The sequence below is a fragment of the Lepus europaeus genome, chromosome 9, assembly GCF_033115175.1.
Source record: "Lepus europaeus isolate LE1 chromosome 9, mLepTim1.pri, whole genome shotgun sequence".
Lineage (NCBI taxonomy): Eukaryota > Metazoa > Chordata > Mammalia > Lagomorpha > Leporidae > Lepus > Lepus europaeus.
In genome coordinates, this window is record NC_084835.1 from 120,062,782 (window position 1) to 120,079,928 (window position 17,147).

Here is a 17,147-nt window from a genome sequence, read left to right on the forward strand (position 1 = left end):
AGGCACTCTGATATGGGATGCAGCTACCCTAAGAGATGTCCCAACCCACTGCACCACAATACCCACCCCAGGTTTGACAGTATTTTGTTATGGAAAATTTCCAAGCGAAGACACATACATACCCCAACACACCCATACACATAAAGAAGCTTGAAGATTTATCAAATAAGATATATTAAGAACCTACTTTTTTGATTTACCCTAAAATCAAAAAACAGATTTTGTTTCTAATTTTGACTTATCCTTAAAAAAATCAAAACTATATATTATAAGAGAGAACCAAGGTAGAAAGCTCAAGAGAAAACTCACTTTTAGAAGACAACTTATGGGCGGCGCCATGGCTCACTTGGCTAATCCTCCGCCTGCAGCGCCAGCACCTCGGGTTCTAGTCCCGGTTGGGGCGCCGGATTCTGTCCCGGTTGCTCCTCTTCCAGTGCAGCTCTCTGCAGTAGCCTGGGAGTGCAGTGGAGGATGGCCCAAGTGCTTGGGCACCTGCACCCGCATGGGAGACTAGGAAGAAGCACCTGGCTCCTGGCTTTGGATCGGCACTGCACCGGCGGTGGCAGCCATTTGCGGAGTGAACCAATGGAAGTGGAAGAAAGACCTCTCTCTGTCTCTCTCTCTCTCACTGTCTAACTCTGCCTGTCCAAAAAAAAAAAAAAAAAAAGACACTTATAGGGTGCTGGTTTTCAAGGACTGTAGTATCTTATTTGATCATCTGTAACTTTAAAAACTTTATAAATTTCTACATGAATATCTATTTGTCCTTTTAAAAATGTGACAAAATACATAAGATAAGCTAGGAAGACACTGAATGACAATGTTTTCTAAGAAGGGGGATGCATTTGTTGGTTAATTATTTATTATAAAAATGCTCATATACTTTATTTTTAAAGAAAAACTTTTGTTTTCTTTAAATTATAAAGAATTAACATAGTTCACTACCCAAATGGCTGCAAAGGCTGGAGCTGGGCCAATCTGAAGCCAGGAGTTTCTTCTAAACTCACAGATTTCTGATAAAATGTACAATGGGTGGGTACATTTTTGATAAATTTTGTTTCTGAAAATTACTAAATCTACTCTCAACCATCAATTATATTTGGCTAAGTATATAATTCTACATTCCTAATTGCATTCATACATATACATTTTCCTTTTTAGTCCAGATTCTGGTTTTTATAATTTCCCTGCTGACTTACAAAGTTGTGTGTGTGTGGATCCTCACCCCATCCCATGTGGTGACTTTTGGGACTTGCTAAATTTCATAAGCAGGTAGTCAACATATGCTTTCTATTTTTTATTTATATAAGGTGAACAAATATGTATCTCATATATACATATTTCAGAGCACAGTGATACTTTCCACCCTGTCCTCTCTCCCAAACATGCTCCACATTCCCTCTTCCTTCCTTTCTTATTTTTTTTCTTTTAATATTTACAGTGATATACTTTCAGTTTATTTTATAATCACAAGTTTAACCCTCAATCAAACAAAAAATTCAACAAGTAGTAAGTAGGGAAGCTGCTGTTCCTCCCGAGTATAGACAAGAGCTGTAAACAATAATAAAATTTAAAATGTCAATTTCACTGATATACATTATATTTTTTGTGCTCTGTATATTTATTATCACAAATTAAGTAAAACGTATGGAATTTGTCATGGGGACTGTTTTTTTTTCCCTAAGCTTTGCAACAAAATGGAAGCAACTATAAGGCAATATATCGTTTAATTTGAGAATATTTGAATTGTTGCTCTGGAGTCAGAAAAAAGAATATGAAAACAGGAGTTGAGCTGCACTCCCAGGGACTTGCACTTGGCATAGTGGATAAAGCCACCATTTGCAACATCCTGAATGGATGCCAGTTCATGTCCAGGCTGATCCACTTCCCATCCAGCTCCCTGCTAATAGCCTGGAAACACTCTGGAAGATGGAACAAGCCTTGGCCATTGCAACCATCTGGGGGAATGAAGCAGTGGATGGAAGATTCTCTATTTCTCTCTCTCTCTCTCTCTCTCTGGGCTTCAAATAAATAAAAATAAATCTTTAAAAATAAGGAGGATGCACTCCAAAACTTGTTGATGTTATGAATATTACTTTTTTCTTATGTGTGCATTCTAAATTTTCTCAATTTGGGTGTTGATTGTGGTGATAGAAAACATAGTCAATAAATGTGTCTTTAAAACGATTCAGGCATCACCTCCCAGCACAAGTTTCAGATGTCTCTGTTTCTTCCCAGGGTCTGTTTTCTCTCTGAGAGAAAATGTCAGCGTGAACCCCTCAGCATGGTGGTGAGCACCTTCTCGCCTCTCCTTGGTAAAAGTGAAGTCACATGCCCCTGCCAAAGTCTGCTCTTGGCCGGGAGCGAAGAATCAAGAGGAGGAGTTGAAGTGTCAGACTTGTCCCACCAGGACTGGGGTGAGGTTCCTCGTTCTTTTTGACTGCACCTGATGTGTGTGGTGGAACAATTACCATGTAAACTTAATATGTGCTGTTTTCCATTCTCTGTGTAATGAATGGCGGTTTGTTTGGTTATCTGATTCCTTCTTTCTGTTGTTTTATATTGTGTGCGTTAGATAAGAACAGTTTGTCTTTTTCCCCTCAGAAAAGCAAACCCTACGAATAATTTTGAACTTCATAGAGACAGCTATGCAGGGCCACAAAACCCTGGGTCTAAAGGTGAAATGGGAAAATGGTGAGGACATGGGGATTTTGCGAAGGATAAATGTATTCATGTGAGTACATTTTTGTAAGCATGTGTTTTAAAGTAGGATAAAGAAGAAATAGATTTTTTGTGTGTCAAAAGAGAAACACAATCCTAGATGTTTGTCAGAACATCATTAATTCATCATTTTGTTGATATTAACTCAATTTCATTTCTACGAACCTACTCATTTATTTGTTCAGAATATGATTCAAGCAATATTTAAATTGAGATGATGATGTCTTAAACTTTGCCAGTTATTGGTTTGGACAGGAGACTGCATTTTTTTAGTAAGGAAGTTTTCCTCGATCTTCAAGCGAAATATTAGAAGGAGGCTTACTTGCTTTCTAGACTTTGTTACCACGCAAGTCTTCCTTCCTTGATTACAGCTATGTTTCAGAAGCAATGTTCCAGGTCATTTGCAGCGTTGAGTCTGAAGGTGCCAATGAAGAACTCCATTCTTTAGGAAAAGAGGACATCCAAGAGAACCGCAGATGTGAGGGCTCAGGAACATTGGCGTCAGAAACCTTCACTTTCCCTGAATTTCCTGTCATAAAAATGCACAGATTTGTCAATGGCTTACATCATGATTTGCTGTACTTCCCTTCATATGCAAATCAACGCCTTCAAACTATAACCCTTTGAGAGAAGAGATCATCTTAGCACTACTCTAACAATTTGTCTTTCTGCTTCTCCCATTACTCTGAACAAGGTCCAAAATCTGCTTCATTCTGTCAGTGTATAAATATGTTAGCTAGAGTAAAGCTATAATAAATCAACAACATCAATGCAATGAAATGCTTAAGAAATGCAAATATCCTCTGTAAACAATATACAGTGAAACCTTTAGTTTTATTGACCTCAATCAACAATGAAGTAGTGCAAAAATAATTATAAACATGGATAGGATGTCATTGAATGGATGTTTAATGGTTGCAGAAAAATGAGAAATCAGAAGAGAAGTAGAGTACAATAGTTCTATAAATATTCATTTTAAAGGAAAATATATCATCTGTTAATGGATTTAATCTCTTTATTCACACAGGTTATTAAATGTGCTTTGGGGTGTGCATTTGGTGCAATGGTTAAGATATTGCTTGACACGTTCACATCCCATATAGGAGTGCTTGGTTCGAGTTCTGACTCCTCTGCTTATGATCTGGCTTCATGCTAATGTGCACCTTTGGAAGCTGTAAGTGATGGCTCAAGAACTTGGGTCCCTTCCACCCTCACAGGAGACCTGGATCAATCTCTTGACTCCCAGCATTGGTCTGGTCTAACCCCAACTGTTGTGGGCAGTTGGGAAGTGAGCCAGAAGATGAAAGATCCCACTGTGTCTATCTGTGTAAGGGAATTTCTGCCTTTAAGTTGCTGTTAAATCAAGTAGAATTATAAAAGAGATTTTGCATGTAACTGAAAAATTATTTGAATGAGACAAGAAACTGGCTTGGATTAATTTCTACAATGAATGCCAAATCTGTAAACAAACATAACCTTGCCTCCGTAACATAAATGCAAAGTTAGTTTAACCTTTAAATTAATCAATGCAATTCCTCATATTAATAGAAAAGGTAGAAAGCTATATGTTCATTTTAATAAATGAGTAAATCTCAAAGATGAAACCTAATAAAAGAAAATTACTGACAAAGTGACCTACCTTAAATTGATAAATATGTCAATAATAAAGCTGCATTGGTTAGCATGCTGAAGGGAAAACTATTTAAAATTTTCTTGGTAAATTAATATTGTGCTGGGAATCCTAATTAAAGGCAAACAAATAAAATGCAAGATTTAGACAGGGATAATAAAGCTAGCAGTATGTGGTGATAGTATAATTGCATAAATATAAATTTATAAAAAAAACTGTCAATAAATCAGGAAAAGTGAGAAGTCAGTAAAACAAGATCATTATCTATAAAACTCAACACCAGGATTTTATTTATGCATAAAAAATAACAGGATGACACGCTTTCACACATAAACACACAGTAATAAAAGATAGCATCTTAATATTACCAAAACTGTCAAATAATGACTCCAACCAAAGAGAATGGACAACTCTAGCGGTGAGAACAGCACAGTATTACTGATACAATATTAGGAAGGTGTTTCTTAAAATAATCTTGAACATTTTCATGGATTAGAAAACTGTAAAATATAGTTATTGAAGCTAACAAATTTGTCTGTAAATCCAGTACAAATGAACTCAAAATCTCAACTATTTTGCAACAATGATAAACGTCTTCAAATTTATATAGAAATGCAAAAGGTCAGAGCTCTCCCAGACCCTCTTGAAGAAGAGGAACTGAGACACTATGATCTCCCAAATACTGAGAGTTACTAGAAAGTTCTGTAATTGATAAAGTGTGTTGTGGCACAGGAAGAGAGAACTCTACCAATTAAACTAATCATAGGGCCCAGAAACAGATCCACTCAGGCATTAACATCTAATTTATTACAAAGAAACAGGCTAAACACGCAGGTGGAAAAAATGATAATTGATTTCTGCCTGACACATATACAAACACTGAATCCAGGAGAAAGACTTGTAAAGTGAGGAAATTGATAAAGCCTCTGGAAGGGGTTATAATAGAATATTTTATAACTTACATATTTGGCAAATTTTACTGATTAAACACAAATCTCTACTTATAAAAGGATTAATAAAATGTTACTTCAACAAAATGGAATATTTTTAACTAAAACAATATTTTAACTCAAAGACAGAAATAAGGTAGCAAGCTACAGAGGTGCATAAGCTGTGTGCAAAAGCTGTAACAACGATCTTCTCAAGCTAATCAATCAGAATAGAGTAAATAGAAAAATGAAGTATTTAGGATGAATCTCACAAAACAATATATCCAAATAATCAATAAATGTATGAAAAATGGCTCAATTTCATTAGCCATCAAGGGAATATAAATTAAAAGTATAAAGAGGCTCCTCTTCATAGTCACTACAGTGCTTAAAAAAATATATTGGTGAAAAAAATTCACAGTATCAAGTATTTGCATATGGAATGTTAGCTGAGAACACTGACAAAATCCGCTCCTCCCCTCACCCCCCAGAAAGCATTTTGGCTTCATCTACATTTTTGAGAGTTTATGTAACATCTCATGCAGCTCTTTTTGTTCTTGGGATGCCACGTCTCGGAAATCTATGTGTGCAGCCAGCTCATATATACACGCGACTCTGTAACTGCCACTACATCTACTCATCTTTCACGTGTTAAGCTAAACAAGAGTTCACGCTAATGTCTGCAACTCTAATCCGTACCACAAGGTCCATTTTAGTTTTCTGGCCACAGCAGAGATAAACTTGAGAAACCGCTCACTTGTGTGTTTTGTCCCAGTGCATAGGTACAGCAGGTTCAGAACTGTTAATTTGCATCCGCATGATAAGTGCAATCTAGAATATACGGAGTACAATTCCTTTGCTCTTTAGTCTAACAGTGTCCAGTCAAAACACCACTTTTAAAGTGACTGATGCCATTTCTTTCCCCTAATGGGGAGCCTCATTTGTCACAATCTAAATTCCACCCCAAAATCTTATGATGCACTGAATGTGATGGCTAATTTTGTGTCAGCTGAACCAGGGCACAGGGTTCCCAGATATTTGACCAAACATGATTCTGGGTGTGTCTGGGGGGATGTTTGTGGATGAGATTATCCCTGAATGAATATATCTTTGTATCAGCTGATTACATCATTAATGTGGATGGGCCTGGTCCAAACAGTTGAAGGCAAAATAAAGTCCAAGAGGCTGTGCATTTCCTGGGTGAGTGGGAGAAGATGCTTCCTGCATGACTACCTTTGGACTGGGCGTGTTTTGATCTTCCTCTTTCCCCTCCCTCCAGAATCAAACTGAATCATCAGCTTTTCTGAGTTGAGCCTTCCAGCATTTGGACTGGAGCGGTGCTGTCAGGGCTCCTGGATCGTGGGCTCTCAGACACAGCCAGGAAGGAAACCATCCACTCTTCTACATCTCCTGGTTGCTGACTCATCCTGCAGATACTAGGACTTTTCAGGCCCTGTGCTTTGTGTAAGCACATTCTGGTTTCTCTAGAGAACCCTGACTTGCACACTAGACTGAATATATAACAATCATTAAAAATAATTAATGAAGTATACACTAATGTATAACATTAAAATTCAATTTTTGTCATGTACATGTTTCTGAACTATAAGGATACTATGTAACCATTTAATAACCATCTCACTAATGTACAGAACTAAAATTCCTCTGCATATATCCTAAATACCTCCTATTTCCTAACTTTCTGAAATAATTCATCTGCTTTCTGCCCCTGTATTTTTGTCTTTTCCAAAATTTTGTATAAATAGAATCATGCAATATGCAGATTTTTCAGTCTGGCTTCCTTTGGTAGTAAAACACATTTAAAATTCATCCTTGTTACTGTGTTAGTCAGTAGTTAGCTCCAATTCAATGTTAAATGGTATCCTGTGGTATGGAGAATCATAGTTTCATGAATGTGGAGTGGTGGTTAACATACAACAGAAAGCCTAACTTTAACTTCTGATTCTGGTACTTAACAATTGTCAAGATCTTGTGAAGTCTAATTTCTTTGTTCCTAAGTTTCCTTGTCAGTAGACTGAGCATAACAATATCTCATGTAATTATTTTCAGAATTATATGAGGGGCCAGCATTGTTAAGCCACTGTCTGTGATGCCAGGATTCCATAAGAGCACCAGATCTAGTCCCAGCTGCTTCATTTCTGATCCAGTTCCCTGCTAAAGGAACTGGGAAAGCAGCAGAAGATGGCAGAAATACATGAGGCCCTGTCACCCACATGGGAGACCCCGGTGGAGTTTCAGGTTCCTGACTGTCCTTGTCCAGCTTCAGCTGTTGCATGCAGACACTGGGGAGTGAACCAGTGGATGGAAGAGCTCTCTCTCTCTCTCTCTCTAACTCTTCCTTTCAAATAAATAAATCTTTTTTTAATTACAAGATACTATATATGTAAAGCACTTAGAACACTATCACATACTTATCACTGCAAATATGACCTTAATTCTTCACTATTTTAACTTGACTTTGAGTTTGATACAATAGCCTAAACTGTTTGAACAAATATATATTACAATAGGTACACAAATTTTCAAAAATCATGCAATTGAAGTTTATATGAAAAGAAACTGTATAATAATCAAATTAATTATATTTCTAGAATAAATGTTGCATACTTCAAAAAATTAACATAGTAAAAAGTGTTTACAACTTCAGATAGGCATTTAAGTATATTAAAAACTCATTTAATTTGCACATCCTATACACCAGCAATTCCCAAATGTGCCTGATTCTCCTAAGCATGACTTTTGGATCAGTCTTCCTTCAATAATATGTGACATTTGTGAAAGTCCTACTGAACTACACACTGTTCTGCATGATTTTGCCACAATAGTCCCTTACCTGGTAAGTAATTTCTCATTTTGCAAGATATATAATGATTTATTCTTACTTTCTTTTTTTAAGTTTATTTGACAGAGTGTTAGACAGTAAGAGAGAGAGACAGAGAGAAAGGTCTTCCTTCCATTGGTTCACCCCCCCGAATGGCTGCTACAGCCGGAGCTACACTGATCCGCAGCCAGGAGCCAGGTGCTTCCTCCTGGTCTCCCGTGCAGGTGCAGGGCACAAGGACTTGGGCCATCCTCCACTACCCTCTCAGGCCACAGCAGAGAGCTGGACTGGAAGAGGAGCAACCGGGACTAGAACCCGGCACCCATATGGGACACCGGCACCACATACAGAGGATTAACCAAGTGAGCCACTATTCTTACTTTGATTTCCAAATATTTTTGAGAGAGAAAAAAGAGAAAAGCAATATTCATATTAATATTTTATCATGAAACAAAGCAACTTACTTGAATTCAGACATTAGTTGGTTTAAAAATAATATTGATAATTACATTTGCTTAGAAAATTTGTAATCATGAGAGTCATGTTTCTCTCCAAACAGGGTGTTATCTTCATTTAATTCCAGTGAAGAATATCTGCTTTTTTAAAAAGAGATGCAGAAATCCTCTTCCCAACTGTACAGGAAATCAGAGATTGAAGCTTACCCTGGAGGATCCTTCAACCTTTTGACTGCTGCACACATTAAAAAATTCCCTTTTTTGGCCAGTGCCGTGGCTCAACAGGCTAATCCTCCACCTAGCGGCGCCAGCACCTCGGGTTCTAGTCCTGGTCGGGGCACCGGATTCTGTCCCGGTTGCCCCTCTTCCAGTCCAGCCCTCTGCTATGGCCTGGGAAGGCAGTGGAGGGTGGCCCAAGTGCTTGGACCCTGCACCCCATGGGAGACCAGGAGAAGCACCTGGCTCCTGGCTTTGGATCAGCATGGTGCGCCGGTCGCGGCGGCCATTAGGGGGTGAACCAACGGCAAAGGAAGACCTTTCTCTCTGTCTCTCTCTCTCACTGTCCACTCTGCCTGTCAAAAATAAAAAATAAATAAATAAATAAATAAATAAAAAATACCTTTTTACCTTGGCACTTTTACATTCGTCTCACATATATGCATGCAAGCATTCACAACACACACGTGTCAACACACTTGCATCCCACATATATAACTGAAAAAATGTTTTCTAAAAAGGTACTTTTTTTACCACAATGTACATTCTTTGTTTTTCTATCTAATTCTGCATTATTCAGGTTTCTTTGTTCTGTATTATAGTGTGTTCAATTTGATTCCATTCTGTTCGATCACATTCCATGCCAATGCTTTCCATTTTATACTATAAAATATTACTCTCATTTTTATTTTAGTATGTTAGTCATGCTCTCCCAATTAATTGGACACCAGATTAGTGGGTCACACCTGAACTGTGACCCAACACTGTATGGAAACTTTCTAAGCTAGTGTTTAGCATACCAAGGGATGCAAAATCTTTAGAAATCAATAAGTAGAGAGTAGGTACTTAAAGACAGAATCTATTTGAATAAACAAAGATCAATACTGGGTGCTACAGTCCAGGCAGCAAAAGGCAGTCTGTGACTACTGTGACTCCTATGGGTCATGTAGAAATGCGTTTTACTCTGATGTAACCTCAGTTTTGGGTTTGTGGCCTATGATTTTGAATCACATGGATACAGCTAAATGAAGCACTTATGCCAGCAGTTCTCTTTCTCTGAACAGTATACACTCATTTGTTTATTTGTGTTAAAGCATTTTTATTAATTATTAGGAGCTATGCACTTACAATTTACTTAACACTGACACCCAAAATTTATAACTCCATGAATCAAGTGTATTTTAACCCAATTTTCTAGATGGGAGGACTTGGATAGAAAGAAATTAAGTGATATACCAAGGAGATAATTCAAACATTGGCAGTTTTCTTGCGGAATCAACATTTTAAAGATTTATTTATTATTTATCTGAAACATACACACACACACACACACACAAACAGAGAGAGAGAGAGAGAGAGAGAGAGAGAGAGAGAGAGAGAGATTTTCCATTCACTGGTTTATTCCCCAGGGCTGTGGTGCCAGGCTGAAGCCAGGAGCCAGGACCTTCATCCAGGTCTCCCATGTGGGAGCAGGGGCCCAAACACTTAGGCTGTCTTCCACAATTTTTCACATGCCATTAGCAGGGAGATGGATCAGGATTGGAGCAGCTGGGACTTGAACTGGTGCCTATATGAGATGCCGGCAGCAGAGGTGGTGGCCTTATCCGCTACATCACAATGCCAGGTCCCAGAATCAGTATTTTTTTTCACTTATCTTTACAGTGTATAACTCTTTTTTTAAAAAACTTTTATTTAATGAATATTAATTTCCAAAGTACAGCTTATGGATTACAATGGCTTCCCTCTCCCATAACTTCCCTCCCACCCGCAACCCTCCCATTTCCCACTCCCTCTCCCCTTCCAACAGAATCAATATTTTAAACATTAGATCATGTTGCCTTTCTACTGTGTTACCACTTGTTTGATTGAGTGAACAGAAGACTGTGTTAATGGTATATGAATTAATGGTTACATGGATGAACAGAGTACTGAGATGATAAAAATAATACTTGGAGATGATGATGATCTCTAAAAATATTCAGTTACTAGAATTGTCATTTAGAATTATTTTATAAATAAAATTGAATTAAATAAATATCCTTTAGATAATAATAAAGGAACTATTATTTGCTTATTGTTTAAAAAATATTTTATCTGAATGGCAAGGAGACAGTGAAAGAGCCAAACAGAAAGAGCTCCTACCTGCCGACTCACTCACCAAATGCCCCTAGCAGCCAGGGATGAGCTGGGCTGAAGCTGAAAGTTGAGATTTGAATCCAGGTCTTCTACGTGGCCAGCAGGAAGCCCGAGTGTGGAAGCAATCGCCCGTCATCTCCCAGAGTACATTTGAGCAGGAAGCTGGCATCAGGAGCGGAGCTGGGACTGGAATGCAGGCACTGAGACCTGTGATGTGGGCATTGCAAGTGGCATTGTAACCCGGAGGGCAGATTCCTGTGCCTATGTGCTTATGTTCAGAGATAAAATATTATCTCCAAGTTGTGGCTATCGATAAATAGGTGCTTTATGAGAAAATCCAATGTTGAGTCATAAGTTGAAACAACATGTTTTTGTTTTCTTTACTATAATACCTGCCTAGAGGCAAAATCAAAGCAATTATAAGCATTCTTGTAGAAACCTTTATAAAAACATATTCCCTGGAGTTGTATAAAGAGATGGTCACACGGCCACTTTAGTTTAGGCTAAAGTCATTATGCAGAGAATGAAAACATGGAAAGGGTGAGGGGGTCCAGTTGTTGATGAAACCAATGGGTTGTAGAAATTAGCTTTAGAATTTTATTTAAGTGATTAATCCATGCTGTAATTGTTAGTGAAATTTTATTTTCAATAAAATGCATGGTACTTTTCCTCTATTACATTCTAAAATTTGGAAGTTGTCCAGTTTTTATAGTACATCCAGATTTGTCAGTATTTAAATTCAACAGTCAATAATTAAAATACATTTCAGGAAAATCAGTATTTTGAAGAACTCACCTATGCCACCCATATGAAAGTGGATTAATGATCAGAAAAATAAACCATCAAGTGCATTAATTGCAGCTAGTAATGCCAGAAATCACAACATTTTTTGTCCATTCTCTCTCTCTTTTTAATTCTGTTCCCAGAACCACAAATAGCAAAAATATTATGAGTAGAATCATTTCCCAGGTGGTGAGCTGCAGAGACTTGCTCAGAGGGACTGGGTGTCAGGAGAAGCAGATCACCTGCAGGAGACACAGGTGGAGCCCACCAGTCAGGACTTAACCAGGCTTGAGGTCTTCAGGTATCTGTGCTCCTGATACACACTGGTGGGAGGGGAAGAGCCACAGGCACTCCTTCCTCCCCCATGCACACTCATTCTCATGACTTTTCTTCCATGCTCACAAAGCTGCTGATTTTACTCCTTCAAATATATTAAACTGTAAAAAAACAAAGAGAAGCATATGAGCTAATCTTTATTTTATTTTCTTTCCCCATTGCTGTTGCTTAAGGCAATTTCTAATATCTTGTGAGAAGATGAATGGTAGGCCTGAGTGTTTATTCCATTTCACCGACTATTAAAGCCATGCATGGTGGCTCAAAATTCCACGTATCAGTTCCATTTTCCATGTTCAGCTGTTGATCAGTTCCACCAGCACTTGGACTGTACACACTTTGGGCCAACGATCAGAAGAGTCTGTTGTGAGAATTTGACATGAATGGAATGCAAGGAGGAAAATGCCAATTTGCTTCCAAATAATTTCTTCTTTCCTTTGCTTTTTTGCAATTTTTAAAAATGTATACAAGGTGAACAAATTTTGCATGTACAGCTTTAGAAGCACAGGGATACTTCCCACCCCACCCTTTCTCCTGCTCACTTTTCCATCCTCCCTCCTCCTTCCTGTCTTATTCTTCTTTTTCATTTTTACAATAGTATATTTGTTCCTGTGAAATACATGAAATCTGTTTTGTTTATATTAATAAACATTGAAAAAATAAAAAGGAAAAAGAACTAAAGAATATAAAATAGGAGTTATGGGGCCGTTTTCTTAATCATTGTGGACATCTGGCATTTGCTGCTCCCTTGGAATCCATTCTCTTCCCTAGCTCTATCCATGATGGTTTTCTCATGGAGTCATGTTAATCCATTCTCTGATAATGTGACTTCTGTGGGATTGACCTAACCTTCGTAACAAGAGTTGGATTTTGGACAATTTAAACTATTTATTCTAGCTAATTCCTCTTGTCTCAGTTTTGCCTGAGAAACCAGCTTTGCCAGGTACCGTCAGGTTTCAGGCTCTTCAGTTGTTGTTGTTCTTGGCAGCTTCGTGGGGGTTGAGGGTGAGAAGAAACTCATTTTCCTCCCAGGGACATGAGATGTTAAGATGTTGTCTTGATTTGTTGTATTCACTTACAGTCAAAAGAAGAAATAGAATCAGGCCTGCAAGTAGAGGAGAGTGAGCTACAAGATGGTAGAAATCAATTATGATGAAACCAAACTGAACTTAAATGCTACACAGATGACTACAGAACACAGTGTTTCAATGTCGATGATGACTTGCGTATGCTATTTTGTATTTGGCTTTCCATTATTTAGAGTTCAAAGTGACTGTTTTGATACATCCAAGATCTAATACTTTTTAAGTTTAATTCTCTGTTTAGCTGGAACACACCATCCTATAATTTTCTAAAAAATGTTTATGTAAGTGAGGGGAATTTTATGGGTTCTTCGATGTTTGGAAAATTAATTACTGTACCTTCATGTAAAAGATAGTTTGGGGAGGTATAAAGTTCTAGGTTGAAAATAGATTTCCCTTACATTTTTTTAGTACTTATAGCTTAGTACTGATAATAATTTTAAAAATATTTTGAGAATCTCTCTGATATAACTTAATTTAATTTAATCTGGCATTATTAAAAAAATACATTTCCTGATTACTTGAAATTTCATGAGGATGTACCTTTGTAGAGTTAGTTTTCACTTATCTTGCTAGAAACTTCAGTGTGTACTTAAAGTTGGAGGCTTCCTCATAGATTTGACCGTGATTTCTTTTATCTTGTTAGAATAAAGTAAGCTTAAAAACTGGGAAATCCGAGTCTATTTATGCACTTAGTGCATTGTCAGATTTGATTTAGAGTGATTGGAAGCAAGATGGATTTTAGTATTCTTCATGATAGCAAACTTCCAGACTATGGAATTCCTTCTGTGAGAAACCTTAATTTCCCTAGGGATGGCACCTCCCAGTTCATGCCTGGGGAATAGGAAGGAGAGAGATCAGGAGTGCAAATTCCTTTGTTAAGAGTTCTTTGTTTGAAAGTCAGAGTTACAAAGAGAGTGATGGGGAAGAGAGGGAGAGAGAGAGATCATCCATGCACATCACTCCCCAGATGGTGGCAACAGCCAAAGCCAGGAGCTTCATCCAGGTCTCCCTCAGGGGAGGCTGGGGCCCACACCCTTGGGCCATCTTCCAGCTGCTTTTCGCAGGCCATTGGCAGGAAGCTGAATCAGAAGTGAAGCAACCAAGACTCCAACTGGAACCCACAGGGGATGCAGGGTGCAGCTTTACCTGCTATGCCACAATGTTGGCCCCAGTAGTGCAAATTTCTGCACATGGAGATGGGATTTGAGGCCCACACTTGTATCTAAGGACTTTTAATGGTTTTTCTTGGCTCCGATGCATGTTCCGTCTTCTCTGCCTTGACCCTCTGACACTGAGTGATGTTGAAAGGCCAGAATTGCATATTAGATTTTGGAAGAGGGATGTGGAGGCTGTGATACTTGGTGACTTTGCTCCAGAAGGGTGGAAGACTTGCAGACGATTAAGATTCACAACGAAATGCAGTCGCCAATCGGACTTTACTGGAGCAGTCAATAACACAAATAAAGCAAAAACAAGCCAAGAGAGACATACCACGTTAAGTTCCTCATCTCGTAGGCATCTACATTTCTCATCCTTACTTTGGTCCAGGCCAAGGCAAGACTTGTGTGAATTGTGTCTTTCTTTCCAGTCAAATGCCCTAATTCACCAGATCGTACCTGGTTGGATCCAACACTATCATGAATCTAAATTATATAGTTCAGGGGCAGGCACTGTGGCATAGTGGGTAAAGCTGCCACCAGCAGTGCCAGCATTCCATATCGGTGCCAGTTTGAGTCCTGGCTACTCCACTTCCGATCCAGCTCTCTGCTGTGGCCTGGGAAATCAGTAGAAGATGGCCCAACTCCTTGGGCCCCTGCACCCACATGGGAGACCCAGAAGCAGCTCCTGGCTCCTGGCTTCTGATTGGCCCATTGAGGCCATTGGTGTGTGAACCAACAGATGGAAGATCTTACTCTTAGTTTCTCTCTCTGCCTCTGCCTCTCTATAACTCTGCCTTTCAAATAAATAAATAAATCTTTAAAAATTATGTAATTCAGGTTCTTTCATTACATTTAGTTTTCTAAAAAGTCAGGATTTTCTAATGTAAACATAGAAATATTAATCCATCATCATGGATGCAGAATGGATTGGACATTCCATTTTTTTTCATAGCTGTGGTTCTCATTGGTAACAACCTGTTTTCACTTGGCAGTGATGTTACTGTGTCACTATTGCCACCATGCAGAGAAATGATTACCTTGACCTCTAAGAGGAGTGAGGACAGTAGTCCTTGGTCGTATAATTCAGATAATGGCGCAGTTATTAGTTTCCTTTTAAGCTCCGGTGTGTGGTGTTGTTCCATTATTACTGAATGCTGGCAGAGACGTTTCTCTATTGTTTTTAACAGAAGATGATACACTTCCTAAGTCACATGCTTTACAATTCTTTTACAAGTCTTCAAGCCCTTTTTTTTTTTTTTTTTTGGTATGTTTTACTTTGTTTAAACTTTTTATTTTTCACAGCAAAACCACAAAAATGCACAGGTGACAGGTCTGAGACAGGTGCAGCCACAAAGCTGCCCTGTGGGCAGGGTTGTGACTATGGCTGCAGGTACCAGTCATTAACTGCTGCAGACTGGAGTAACTGGAGAGCATTTGTGATGTGCAGACCCAGTAATAATGTCAGAATTCGGCCGGTGCCTGGCTCAACAGGCTAATCCTCCACCTAGCGGCGCCGGCACACCGAGTTCTAGTCCCGGTCAGGGCGCTGGATTCTGTCCTGGTTGCCCCTCTTCCAGGCCAGCTCTCTGCTATGGCCTGGGAGTGCAGTGGAGGATGGCCCAGGTGCTTGGGCCCTGCACCCCTTGGGAGACCAGGATAAGCATCTGGCTCCTGCCTTCGGATCAGTGCAGTGTGCCAGCCGCAGCATGCTGGCCGCGGCGGCCATTGGAGGGTGAACCAATGGCAAAGGAAGACCTTTCTCTCTGTCTCTCTCTCTCCCTGTCCACTCTGCCTGTCAAAAAATAAAACAAATAAAAAAAAAGAATGTCAGAATTTTCTCCTTAGTTGCATCAGCCCAATGTGGTCTTGATTTGGAAAGAAGAGCATTTTCTACCACTGATCTCTTTATTTTGACCAAACCACAAACTGATTAAGATAAGCTACACAAGCAGATCTACTCTATTTTATGTAGTTCTAATTAAATCCAGTTAATTGAGAAACCTTACCAAGTTTTTATTTGGCAGATTTTATGACTAGAGCATTTTAACTAAGCACAGTCTCCAAGGGGTATTGATAGTAGTATTTGGTTTTAATTTTAAAACCAAATCTATTTACCACAAGAGAATGAAGGCAGCCTTTGGAGACCTCGTTTTTTGTTTTTTCATGTAAGAAGCAGTCAGCTTGAATCTGTATATTATAGGACCTGATAGTACAACAGAAGACCCATGTAGTTAGGTCAGTGGCTTCCAACGTAGCAGGGTGGTGTCTTGCAGGCATAAGTAGAATACTGTTTGTAAGCAGTTGACTGATTCAGCTCCTTAGCAAATCCTAAGCACTGCAAATGCATTTATATTGTTCTGAAATTGCACTTGAGAAATGCAAGTAATAAAGTTCAAGGTAAAGTTCTTAGCAACTGGATTTTGGATGAAGTGTTTCCTTTGTTTGCTATTTTGTTGTTTGCCTCTCTAACTGGAGAATTAATTGTATAAGCAATCTGTGATGTGCTTATGATCACTATTCTGAAAAGCAGTTTCATTCACTCTCAGCATTTTGTCTCATTCATTTTCATGTCTTCGCTGAGATGAAGTCAAGCAATCTTCACTGTCATCCTTGCGTTTTTAATGGGGAAGGTAAGGGCTGGAAGAGAATGTGACTTAATCGTGACAAACACAGAATTAATGACAAAGGTAAAGTAGAGGGCATTTAGCCTCTACTCAGAGATGTGAGCTGTAAAAGATGAGAAAAAGGAGCGCCACTCAAAGAGCCTCTGTCAATACTTCCTGTTTGAAAAATCTCAATACATCTCCACTGATGTAAGAGACTGCAAATTACATCCCAGTGTTGAAGCTAGGACTTG

General features: G+C 38.8%; 1 long non-coding RNA gene across 2 annotated transcripts; it reads left to right on the forward strand.

Annotated features, from left to right (window-relative positions):
* The first annotated feature begins 921 nt into the window (after nucleotides 1-921).
* On the forward strand, nucleotides 922-8,885 carry LOC133766653 (uncharacterized). Of its 2 annotated transcripts, XR_009866736.1 has the most exons (4): nucleotides 922-1,272; nucleotides 2,239-2,417; nucleotides 6,560-6,744; nucleotides 8,682-8,885. It is a non-coding gene; the product is annotated as an uncharacterized LOC133766653 (long non-coding RNA). The 2 variants fall into 2 exon arrangements; XR_009866735.1 differs by lacking the exon at nucleotides 8,682-8,885 and having other exon boundaries at nucleotides 6,560-7,004.
* Nucleotides 8,886-17,147: the final 8,262 nt, after the last annotated feature.